At 42.2% G+C, this 12,324-nt stretch overlaps 1 long non-coding RNA gene across 1 annotated transcript; it reads left to right on the top strand.

Annotated features, from left to right (window-relative positions):
* Positions 1–5,016: 5,016 nt before the first annotated feature.
* On the top strand, positions 5,017–7,124 carry LOC128780700 (uncharacterized). Its single transcript, XR_008426700.2, has 3 exons — positions 5,017–5,329; positions 5,611–5,806; positions 6,119–7,124. It is a non-coding gene; the product is annotated as an uncharacterized lncRNA (long non-coding RNA).
* Positions 7,125–12,324: the final 5,200 nt, after the last annotated feature.

The raw sequence follows: 12,324 nt of genomic DNA, 5'->3' as shown, positions 1-12,324 counted from the left end.
ATTCTCTTTTGGACTTAGCTGTAGTGAGTTAAGCCTCGGCCTGTGTCTGACCTGAAGGTCAGTCATCATTGTTCTCCGTGCATGAGGAGCAGACAGAGCCGTCTATATATAGACAGAGAAGAATGTAGTAGATAAAGAGAGAAAAGTGGAGACAAGAGAACCTTTGGTGCCAACAAGAAAGATCCTGAAGGCTGAGCTGTCTTGGTTGGCTGGTGTCTTCAATCCTGGTTTTAGTTCCTCCTGAAGGTGACTACAATCCTCTGGTTAGATTCTGGGAAAGAGTCTATACTCTTTTTTTTACCTTAAGCTAGCTCAAGGTGGTTTCTATTATTTGCTATAAATGTATAATGTCGGGAGCTAATGGAGTTTCTTTCTGATCCCAGTGGTTGAAAATTACAAAATAAAGCAGTAGTGCCCAGCCTGCCAGGGCACTGGGAATGCTCTCGGGTAGACCCTGGATGCAGACCTCCCTGGGACTGCTCATAGGTCTTACATTTGCAGGCCATTATGTGAATTCCCAAGGCAACAAAATAACTTACATCGTGAGTTATAGAATAGTATGGGAAATGGAGAAGCCAAAGAACTTGTATGTAGGACCCATGGACATGAACTAAGGCAGGGGAAATGCTGGTGGGAGGGTAGGTGCAGGGCGGAGGGGAATAAAAGGAAGAAAAAAAAATGGGACAAGTGTAATAGCATACTCAATAAAATATAAAGTTTTTTTTTAAAAAAGAAACGACAAGAAAAGCCGATTGGCCTTCTAGCCCTCAAGGCCAGGCTCAGATCTCAGAGCCTCTCTGTCTTTTCCTGGATCCTGGGTTGGTAATTCTTTTTTTTTTTTTTTAGGTTTTATTTATTTATTTTTAGAGAGAGGGGAAAGGAGGGAGAAAGAGAGGGAGAGAAACTTCTATGTGAGAGAGAAACATCCATCAATCTGCTGCCTCTTATACTTACATGTAACCCAACCAGGGACCACACTTGCAACCCAAGAATCAAACCATAACCATTCACTTTGCAGAACAACACCCAACCAACGGAGCCACACCATCAGGGCTGGGCTGGCAATTCTTCAATGCTTTTAAAAACAGATTTCATTTATTTTTATTCTAGAGAGAGGGGAAGCAAGGGGGAAAGAGAGGGAGAGAAACATCTGTGTGCAAGAGAAACATGGATCACTACCTTGCTGGCTATCTGATGCCTTCGAGTGGATGCTTTTTGTACCCTGACTCACATGTTTAGTCTCTTCGGTAGGACAGAGGGGCTGAATGACCCAATCCGTCATTATCATAAGCAGAAGTTACCATAGAGTTTTATCAGAGTCCCAATTAAATTGAAATCATGGCTAAAGGTAAAGTCACATCTGTTAAAAAATTAATTTTATTTTATTAGTGATTGTTGTCCATGTTATTTCTAAGAAGTATATGTATCTTGTGATCACTGGAATATTTATGTTGTTAAAGTCAGATTTTGTTTGCAAGTTAATCAGTTAATCGTGTTAAGCAATTGGAGGAGCTCACCCTGGCTGGGTTGCTCAGCTGGTTGGAGCATCATCCCTTATACCAAAGTGTTGCCGGTTTGATTCCCAGTCAGGGCACATATCTAGGTTGTGGGTTCAATCCCCAGTACAGGCATGTATGGGAGGCAACCAACTGATGATTCTCACACATCAAAGTCTCTCTCTCTCTCTCACTCTCTCCCTGTAAAGTCAATAAACATATCCTCTGGTGAGGATTAAAAATAATAATAATAATAATAATAATAATAATAGTCAGAAGAGCTCTATTTTTCTACTGAAATACCATATATCCAAAATTTTGTTTAACATTTTTTCTTTGCTTGCCAACTGCCTTACTTAAAATAGTGAGACTTATTCTATACATTTAGCTGACCATCAACATAAGTCAATACTAAACTACATTTCATTTTAAGCTTTAAAAATCTCTATGGAAAATGTTTTTCTTTTTCCCAGTGTTTTCACTTGAAATACTTGAGAGAGAGAGATAGAGAGAATATCTATGAGTTAATTTTTCTTTCTCGTTCAGATTATTTTATGTACCTTAAAGGAACTTCCTTAGGAGTTTTGTCTATGAGTCCTCTTCAGCCAACTCATACACATTCTTCTCTGGTCATTTCTATTTTCTGCTCCAAAGATTTTAAGAGCTAAAAATGACCTGAGGCAGCTTCAGCTTCATTTTTCCATCACAATACATGTCTTCCCGCTTCTTTTGCCATCATTGGGACTTCCAGTTAACAAACCTGCTCTGATTTCCCAGTGAGAACAAGAGCAAAAAGATAGAGTGGACATGAGAGGGTCCCTGACATGTAAGTGAGGGAAACAGAATAAGGCAGATGGGAGAGAATAAATAAGCAAAAGTCCTAAAAACCTGGTTGTCATGCATGCAAGGGATAGAAGGTTCTTTTCAGCGATGTTCCCCTTCCCACCATGTCTAATAAAAGCATCATATTGGTGGCCACAATTTATTATTCAAATAGGGACATTTTGGAGAGTGAAACAGTGGTGACATCAATATTTATACAAGGACAACAGGGGCAAAATGGGACTGTTCTGGCAAACCAAGTGTCTGGTCACACTAGTCATATAGGCTGCCAAGGGCTCCTTTCGTAGTCACCCCTGTCCTAAACCCTATGTAACAACTTCACCCAGATGTTACTGTTTGCTTCCCCATTTAGATTTGGTTTTAGTTGACACAGAGCCTCAGGTCTTTGCCTGGGCTCTAGAGCAGTGGTCTTCAAACTTTGGATGCCCCAGAACCCCATGAAGAGCTTACTAGCACACAGAGAGCTGGACTGCATCCCTGGAGTTTCTGAACCAGTAGCTTTGGGACAGGGACCAAGAATCTGTTTCCGACAAGTTCTGAAGGATGCTGATGCATCTGGGACCACTTTTGGTTTTCAAGATTCTAGGGCATTTCCATGGAACTCAAGGTTGTTCCACGTTCTGAGTGAACCCTACCAATGTATACTAATTTAATTGGAAGAAGACTGTTACTCCAGAATGCCAATTTATAGCATATAATTGTGGTAATTGCTGAACTTTTGTGTCTTCTGCAAATAAGCCCGTCCTATTTTTGCAGAATTTCGGCGTGGGAAATTCTAAGGCTTTACTTGGTCTCTTTCCAAGCTCGCTGCTGCTGAGACGCCTTTTTCCTTGTAGTAGTTTGCCAGGATTATCTAACATCGGGGAGTGCCACAGGCTGACGCACATTACGGGACTGAAAACATTTTAAACATTTAAATCATTAAACATTGTAATCATTAAACCCCTATCTGCTTTCTCCAGAACTTGACCAGCAACGTGCCTCGGGGCTTACAGGGCTGTAACAGAAGTAACAGGAGCTGTGCCTCTTCCAAGGCGGGGAAGCTCCGTCTGGACACAGGGCCCTGAGTTTCCAAGAAATTAGTCAGTTTCCAGAAGGCCTCTCTGGTTAGCATGAAATTTATCTAAAAATAATAATACTTTCATAAAAGTGGTTGAAAAATAATACTTTCAGTGAACTTTTACATCTCCCTCCGCCTACCAAGAGATATAGTGTAACTTCCTAGTATGTTATCTATTTCTTTTATAAACCCTGTCCCAGCCTCACCCCTGGTGTAAAACTCACTTTTCCTCCTGTGTTTCTCTTTTACTCTCTCTCTCTACTTCCACACTCACAATACTCATGGTCCCCACACCAAGCAATCCTCTGTGAACCAGCTGGGTGTCCTACAGTACAATTCAGTTCTGACAAAAACTGGAGCTAGCACAAACCCCACAGATGGAGGGTTTAATCCCACGAGACTGCTCCCCTCCTCAGATGCCCATTGCAGGTAATAGGCCCGCAGGTGATAGGCCCGCAGGTTATCCACAACTTCTGTTCCACCTGGCTACAAATTAAAGGTTCCCAACCCCCCCAACCCCCACCTTCCAATTAGATTATTTGCTAGAACAGCTCACAGAACTCAGGGAAGCACTTACTTATGTTTACCAGTTTATTATAATAATAAAGGCTATGGTAAAGGATACAGATGAACAGCCAGATGAGATTCATAGAGGGAGGTCCAGAAGTGTCTGGAGCTCAGGGACTTCTGTACCAGTGGAGGTGAGGTACATCGCCCTCCTGGTGTGACTGTGTTCATCCACCCAAAAGCTCTCTGATCCCCATGTTCTTGGGATTTTGTGGAGGCTGCCTTATGTAGGCATGACCAGTCCTTAACTCCATTACCAGTCCCTGTCCCCTCTCTGGAGAATGGGGGGCTGGCACTGAAAATTCTAAACTTCTAATCATGGGTTGGTTTTTCTGGTGACCGGTGCCCAAGCAGGAGCCCACCCGGAGTTGCAATAGAACAAGAGATGCCCCAGTGCTCTTATCACTCAGGAAATCACAAGGTTTTCAGGAGCTCTGTGCCAGGACCTGGGGGCAAAGGCCAATATATTTATTTTTTATTATTTCACACTGTTCTAAGCAGTACTAGCATGATATTAAAAATAACTCAGATTATTTAATATTCTAAATTAGTATTCCAACTTCTCATTTGCATGGCTTTACTTTCCTGGTTGCTATACTTTTTAAAACAAAATATTTATTTTTTAGAGAGAGAGGAAGAGAGGGAGAAAGAGAGGAAGAGAAACATCAATCAGTTGTCTCTCTCTGCCCCGAACCAGGGACCCGACCTGCAACCCAGGCACGTGCCCTGACTGGGAATTGAAACGGCAGCTTTTCAGTTTGCAGGCTAGCACTCAGTCCACTGGGCCACACCAGCCAGGTGCTACACTTTAATTTTACACACTAATTCAGACTAATCAGTGTGTGAGGAGACTAATTTTGAGCCAGAGCAAAATTAGTATTAGGCCCTTTGTGGGAGGTCTTGCACTAAAAGTTGTGGATTTCTCTTTCTTTCCTTCTTCTTCTTCTTCTTCTTTTTTTTTCCTTAGTGTTGAGAAAAGAATGAAGATAGAGAATATGCAAAATGGGGTAACTTTAGTCAAGCTGTAACAATTTGCAACATTATGAAGGTTGAGGCATGACACAAGGCCTCATTCTTGTTCTAACTAGCCTGGGAACTTAAATCGAATCCTACTCATGCCTGGTCGTGTACACCTGGACATATACCAAACCTCCAGATAACCCCTGGATTGCCCTGGGAAGGGCTGATGTACCCAGGCCACCTGCCTACGCCCTGACGGACTCACACATCCAAACCACCTGAGGCCAATCTGACCGGGCCTCCCGGCACCCAGCGTTTGGATCACGGCTTCCGCAACCCTGACTGCCTGGCATCTGACTCATAACCGTCCTGGGTCAGTTGTAGGGCTAAGAACACGAAACTGGTAATTCTCAAGAATGTATTTCTTACTACAAGAACGTTGAACTTTTCTCTCTTCTTTGGAACACGTCTGGGATTTTGCCAGGCTGTGTTCACAGTTTGCAAATTCTAAGACCCTTGAATAAATCTCTATCATTTTTTTCTAGCAAAGTCTCCAGACTCTTTTTGAGTTTGTCCAGAGAGGGTGCAGTTTAACTTTTGAGTACAGTATATTGGCCTAAATTAGTATTAATTAATAAAAGCCCTTGAGATTCATCCTGTAATAGGAATGCTCTCTATTTGCAGATAAATCAATATAAAGAAGATGCTTGGAGATTGTCATTTCAGTTAAGGAATTTGATTCTTTCTTTGAACTCAGTGGTACAGTGAGAATGCACCATCAATGTCTGATTACCCAACATGACAGGAAGGAGGTCAAGGAGGTCACATATACTTAAAGATAGTGATTAAAACAAAACATAATGCAAAGGATATTTTTAATGTAAGTCTGTATAATATTATATATATTTACACATTGTTCTATAGACCTTATTCAAAGTATTAAAAACTTTTAAAATAACAAAGTACAGCAGTTTAAAAAACAAAATATATTTTAAAATCTATAAATTGCTTGACAAAAAAATAGCCATGCTTCTAATGGTTAAAATAGTTTGTTATCTGTAATGGTTAATAATTTGTTATTTGTTATGTGCTTTTGACTGAGCTCTGTTTTTGTTTTGTTTTGTTTTGTTGTTTTTTGAAGAGTAAAGCGAGGTTGGTCACTGAACACACCATCCTCTTTTTTCCCTAACAGTCTAGCAGACATGTGGAGTCCTTGAACGAGGGATGACAGCCGTGGGGTCAATGCACATGGCCCTTCCCCCTTCCATGACGGAGCTCGGGTCAGGCAGCCACTGGCCAGAAAGCAATGTGCATTGTTTTGGGAATGGATTGTAACTCCCTCCTTATCTCCTTTGGGGAGCAGCTTCTTGTCCTGTGACTGCTTCTTGACCCTTTTGCACACTGAGATGATGTCCTTTAGAGTCATGTGTAGGACATGTGCCTCCTTTGTCTGGGACCCCTTATAAGGAGTCTCAGACTGGAGGAGGTGCAGTCTCTCTCCCACCAGCTCCCACGGTCGGTGCGCTCCCCTGTAATGTGAGTGATAATAGTCATGTCCACATCGGCGAGTCCTCTGGGGTGGTTTTTCAGAATCTCACAAACACTTAAGCAGCGCTCTGGTTTGAGTGTGGCGCTCCTGTGCTACAACAGTGTTTATGAACGAGCTCGAAAGAGTTCATGAACTCCAGAAAATTGAATGCAGGACAAAATGCATACACACATATGCATATATATTTTGGGGGGAAGAAAGGGTCCATAGCTTTCATCAGATCCTTAGAGTAATAAATATAGGAAAGCAGGGACTTTTGTAAGTCATGGTGAGGGGCGGGGCATGTTCATAGTCATTGTGGGAGCATGAGGGCCAAGGCAGAAGAATCTGTTTTGAGTGAGACGGGAGGCTTAGTGGCAGAACTCTAATATCAACACAGCATGTCCGTGGTTGTGTTAGATAGGACAAGGGCCTTAAGGTCTTACTAAATGCTACTCTTGCTAAATGTTAAAATGTAACATGGAATTCTGCAGAAGAGCTGTAAACAGAATAAGCTTGACAGGAACCCAACCTGATAAATGTACTAACTGCAAAGAAGAAATCAACATATAATTGATCAAATAGTGTATATAAGCAACGAACAAGCCTCCCTTTGGGGAGGCAGAGCTTGGATATACAGCCCCCGTCTCCTTTACTTGCTGCAAATAAATAAAACCACCTTGTGACAACCGTGTCTCATTTTGTAAAAAAGATTTTATTTATTCATTTTTTTTTAGAGAGAGGGGAAGGGAGGGAGAAAGAGAGGGCGAAAAACGATGTGTGAGAGAATCAGCGATCGGCTGCCTCTCTCACACTCCCAGCTGGGGACCTGGCCCACAACATAGGCCTGTGCCCCGGGTGGGAATCAAACCGGTGACCTTTCAATTCTCTGGCTGGCACTCAATCCACTGAGCCACACCAGCCAGGGCATCCATGTTTCATTTCTCAACAGAGCATCCCAAGCAGCAAACCCCATGAGTTCAGTTATGTTGCGATCTTTAAACCTGGTTTTCCTAATGGCCTTCATCTCTGTATTGCTAAGGAGTATTTCAGACACAAAATAGTTAGGTAACTATGCTTAAAGTCAGAATTCAATAGAATAATCACTTTTCAGGATGAATTAAGAGGCTGCCAGTGTGATGAATGCTGTTTGTTTTCTATTAACCTTTTAGAATTTTTTAGCAGGAAGGAATTTTAATTTTATAGCAGGAAGACCTTTATATCCAGCCACTCACGTTTCAAATGAAAAAACAGGATGGGAAGTAATTTTCTCAGGTTTCCTGGTTCTCAGTCTGCAGCAATTTTTTTACGCACTATTATCTCTTTTGATATGTGGTAGATTAACTCTTAAAAAAAAAAGCAATTCTGATACAAAATCGTCTGTTTCCGGTAAAAAGTCAGGTAGCTCAGTCATTCATGAGGAATGTCTGCGTGAACAAGATGACTTAAAATGTTCCAGTCTAAAAAACATCCTCTCCCACCACTCGGATGTGTTCGGATGCTAGATGTTCCAGAAGTCCAGCTGTGACTAAGCGCTGAGCAGAAGCTGCTTCCTCTGAAAAATGAGATCATATCAAGCTGGGCTAATCTAAGAGCTAGCTAAGGCATTGAACCTCCCTAAATGTCAAAATTGTTAAGGTATTTTTAAAATGTTGAGACTGTTATTGATAAGGATGCTCAGCCCAGAGTGCAGGACAGAGAGACCAGCCTTTGCTAAGGCACTCAGCACAGTCGAACAACAGGTACCACTTACTGAGCATTACCATGTACCGGCCTGGAGAGAAATTCCGGCTTTATCCCTGCAGCAGCTGTCCCCAGGGGCTGTTATTACCCCCATTTTAGAGAGAAGGGACATGGACTCAGATGAGAACACTGAAGCACTAAAGAGGTGAAATATTTTATCTGTACCTAGTTTTTAAAAAATCCTCTTAACAGTGTCTTTTGCAGAACAAAACTTTTAATTTTGATAGTTCTTTTAATCTTTTTTTTTAATGGATTGTGCCTTCTATGTCATATCTAAGAACTTTTTGCCTGGACCAGAGTTCCCAACCTTGGCACTACTGACCTTTTGGATGGATGATTCTATATTTTGGGGAGCTGTCCTGTGTATTATAGGATGTTTATCATTGTCCCTGACCTTCTACCCACTAAATGCCAGTCGCACTCCCATCCCCAGGTATGAAAATAAAAAACGTCTCCAGACATTGACAAGTGCCCTCTGGGGGCAAAATCACCCTCCGCTGAGCCCTGTTGGGGGCGGGGGGGGGGGGGCCCCGGGGGGGGGGTGGTTCTCAGTTGGTTGGAGCGCCCTCCTGTCCACCAAAATGTTACAGGTTCAGTCCTTGGTTGGGACGCATACAGGAGGCAACTGATTGATGTTTTTCTGTTTCTCTTTCGAATCAATGTTTCTCTTTTGAATCAATGTTTCTCTCTCTCTCTCTAAAAAGCAATGAACACATCCTTGGGTAAGGACTTAAAAAAATATCACTGTTGCTTGAGAACCACCAGCCTAGCCCTAGGTCTTGAAAATTTCCTCCTGTTCTAAAAGTTTTACATTTTACACAAGGTCTATGAGTTAATTTTTATATAAAGTGTGAGGTTTAGGTTGAGGTGGGTTTTGTTTGTTTGTTTTGCCTATGGATGTCTAATTGCTTCAGTACCATTTGCTGAAAAGACTATCTTTCCTTGTTCAAATTACTGCCGTGCCTTTGTCAAAAATCAGCTGAGTGTATTTATTTGTATGGGTCTGTTTCTCAGTTCCCTATTGCGTTATATTGAGCTACATTCTCCTCCTCAGCATTTTGACCAAAATTAGGTGTTGTCTATGTGTCTCCCTCTGCTGATACCCTCTCCCTTCCTCCCTTCCTCCCTTTTCTTTCTTCCTTAAGGGGAAGGAGGCAGGAAGAGAGGGAGGGAAACATTGATGTGTTAGAGAAACGCCGGTTGGTTGCCTCTCACATGCCCCCAACTGGGGGGGGGGGGGACCTGGCTGGGAACCCAGGCGTGCGCCCTGACCAGGATCAAACTGGCGACCTTTTGTTTGCTGGATGATGCCCGACCCACTCAGCCACACCAGTCAGGGCACACATTTTTGATTACTGTAGCTGTACAGTAAGTCTTGAAACCAAGTAAAGTTATACCTCTCACTTTAATCTTTTCCAAAGTTGTTTTGGCTCTTCTAGTTCATTTGCCTTTCCATTTATATATTTTAGAATGTTTGTCAATATCAACAAGAAACCTTGCAAAGATTTTGATAGAAATTGCATTGAATCTATAGATTAATTTGGGAAAAGTGGACATCTTTACTGTGTGAAGTCTTTCAATACATGTATATGATATGTCTCTCCGTTTATTTACACCTTTTTTATTAGCATTTTGTAGTTTTCAGTACACAAATCCTGTTAGATTTATACTTTATACCTACATATTTAATTTTTGAGTAATTGTAAATGTTATGTTTTAAGCGTTATAAATGTATTTTAAATTTCAGTTTCCAAATGTTTATTGTTTGAATGTTGAAATATAATTAATTTTTGTATGTTGGTCTTGTACCATGAGGACTTGTTGAATTGGCAAATTCATTGATAAGTTTTAGTTTTTTTAAAAAAATTATCGTTGATTTTTTTGAGGGTTTTCTTTTTAGACAACCATGTCATTTGAAAATAGGGATGGCTTTATTTCTTCCTTTCTTCCAATCGGTATGCTTTTTATTTCCTTTCCTTTATTGCGCTGATTGGGACTTCCAGTGCGGAATTGAATAGAGCGATGAGAGCAAAGATCTTTGCCTTACGCTCAGTTGCAGGGGAAAAGCACTCAGCCTTTCCCCATTAAGTAAAACGTCAGCTGTAGATTTCTTTGTAGATGCTCTTTATTGGGTTAAGGAAGTTACCCTTCTATTCCAAGTTTATTGAGAGTTTTTATCATGAATTGAATCGGGAGTTGAATTTCGTCAAATGCTTTTCTATGTCAATTGATAAGATCATGTGTTTTTTTCTTCAGCCTGTTGATATGGTGGATTACAGCCGGATTTTTGAATATGGAACTCTCCTTGAACTTCCGGAGCTAACCCTGCTTGCTCAGAGTGCAAAATCGTTTCTGTGCAGGCCGGGTTCAATTTGCTAGGGCCGCGGTGAGGACTCTGCATCTGTGTCTGAGGACCCCCAGCCGCTGGCCTTTGCTTTAGGTGTCACGGTCACACTGGCCTCACAGCACACGGTGGGGAGTGCTCCCCTTCCCTCTTCTGAACCTTGTGTGTATTGGGGCTACTATTTCTTTAAATATGAGTAGAATTCTCCAGTGAAACTCTGTGGTTCTAGAGATTTCTTTTTTAAGAGTGTGAGGTAACAGTGAACATAGCTGGTCCGTTTCACTCATTTCTCACTTATCTCGGTGTCCATGGCGATGACCCTTGGTCAAACCCTGAGAACTAAACTCCTGGAATATTCACATAGCAACGGGTAAAATGTTATTCTCTACGTCCAAAGCAGTGGGTCAAGATAAACCAGGCTGTCGGCATGTTTAAAGTAAACATAAAAATTCATGATGTACACCTGGTGCCTTGATCGGGGCCAGGCTCGGTCACCAGCTGGTATGCGGCCAGCTCCTTTTAAAAACTTTGGACTCCGAGACTCAAATAGGATTTCCTGGAAAAGGACATCTTCCATCTGTTCCTGCGGTTTGCATGTGGGGAAGAGGTGCCTGTGCCGTCCCCGAAGAGAGATAAGAAAACGCGCATTGATCCTTCCTTCCTTTGCCTGTAAATATTTTTTTCTGCTCTTCCTGCATGGTGTCCTTGCTGTGGGAAATCTTGAATATAACTTCATATGGAGTCCTATGAGTCCTTCCAGTGAGTCAACAAACTGGTTGTAGGGCCACTGAGACAGGAAGTTGGTTTTTTTTCAACTATGAATTCAATTTTTAAAATTATTATACAACTTTTATAATTATCTCTTTCATATTGAGTGAGTGTTGGTAGTTTGTGGTTTTTAAGGAACTGGTTTATTTATCCGAGTTGTTGAATGTATGTGGGTAGAGACGTCTATAGTGGTTCTTTATTATTGAAGGTCTTCAGAATCTGTGATGGTAGCCAATGTGTATCTCTCTCTCTCTCTCTCCCCACACACACCTTTAAGGAATTATTGACTTGATTCTAACTATAACCCATGTGCCAGGCAGAGCAGGTGGTACTATTTGCAAACAGTTGACAAAGAAACTTACTTGCTCAGAAGCGACCTCTTCAAGACTGCAAGGAGAGTGAATTGCAGAGCTGATAGGAGAGCCCGGGCCCCTGACTCCAAACTTGTCTGTTGGTAATAAGGTCCCAACTATCGCTCCTACGTGTTCCATTTCCTTCCACACTGACCTTGTGGCTCTTTCTTAATGGATTCCTTCGCTCTCTATCTAATCTTCCCTGTCATGCTTTTTCTCTAGCAAATTCTATCTTAGACATCTTTTCCTGAGTCTACTCCAGACCTTCTTACACCTGGCCTCTCTCCTTCCTCTAGGTTTCAACCCTGTCAAATCATATTTTCTCTTTTTGGAGACCCCAACATACTAAGGTCTAATCTAGTGGTTCTCAACGGGGGACAGCTTGGTCCCCAACGGGCCTTTGGCAATGTCTGGACACATTTTTGACTGTCACTCGGGAGGTTGTTACTGGCATTTAGTGAGCAGGTGCACGGATATTGCAAAATATCCTCCCATATACAGGACAGCCCGCCCTCCACCCACGCAAAGAATTCTCCAGCCCCCAGTGCCAGTCATGCTGAGGCTGAGAAACCTGCTGCCACCCTGTGCCGGGGGAGGCCCTGTCCCACTCCAACTGGCTCTCTGTAGGGGGCAGCAGTGCCAGGCCGCAGGGGCTGTACTGC

The sequence above is a fragment of the Desmodus rotundus genome, chromosome 1 (genome assembly GCF_022682495.2).
Source record: "Desmodus rotundus isolate HL8 chromosome 1, HLdesRot8A.1, whole genome shotgun sequence".
Lineage (NCBI taxonomy): Eukaryota > Metazoa > Chordata > Mammalia > Chiroptera > Phyllostomidae > Desmodus > Desmodus rotundus.
The sequence above is the reverse complement of the archived record's forward strand: the minus strand, read 5'-3'. Positions and strand labels throughout refer to the sequence as shown.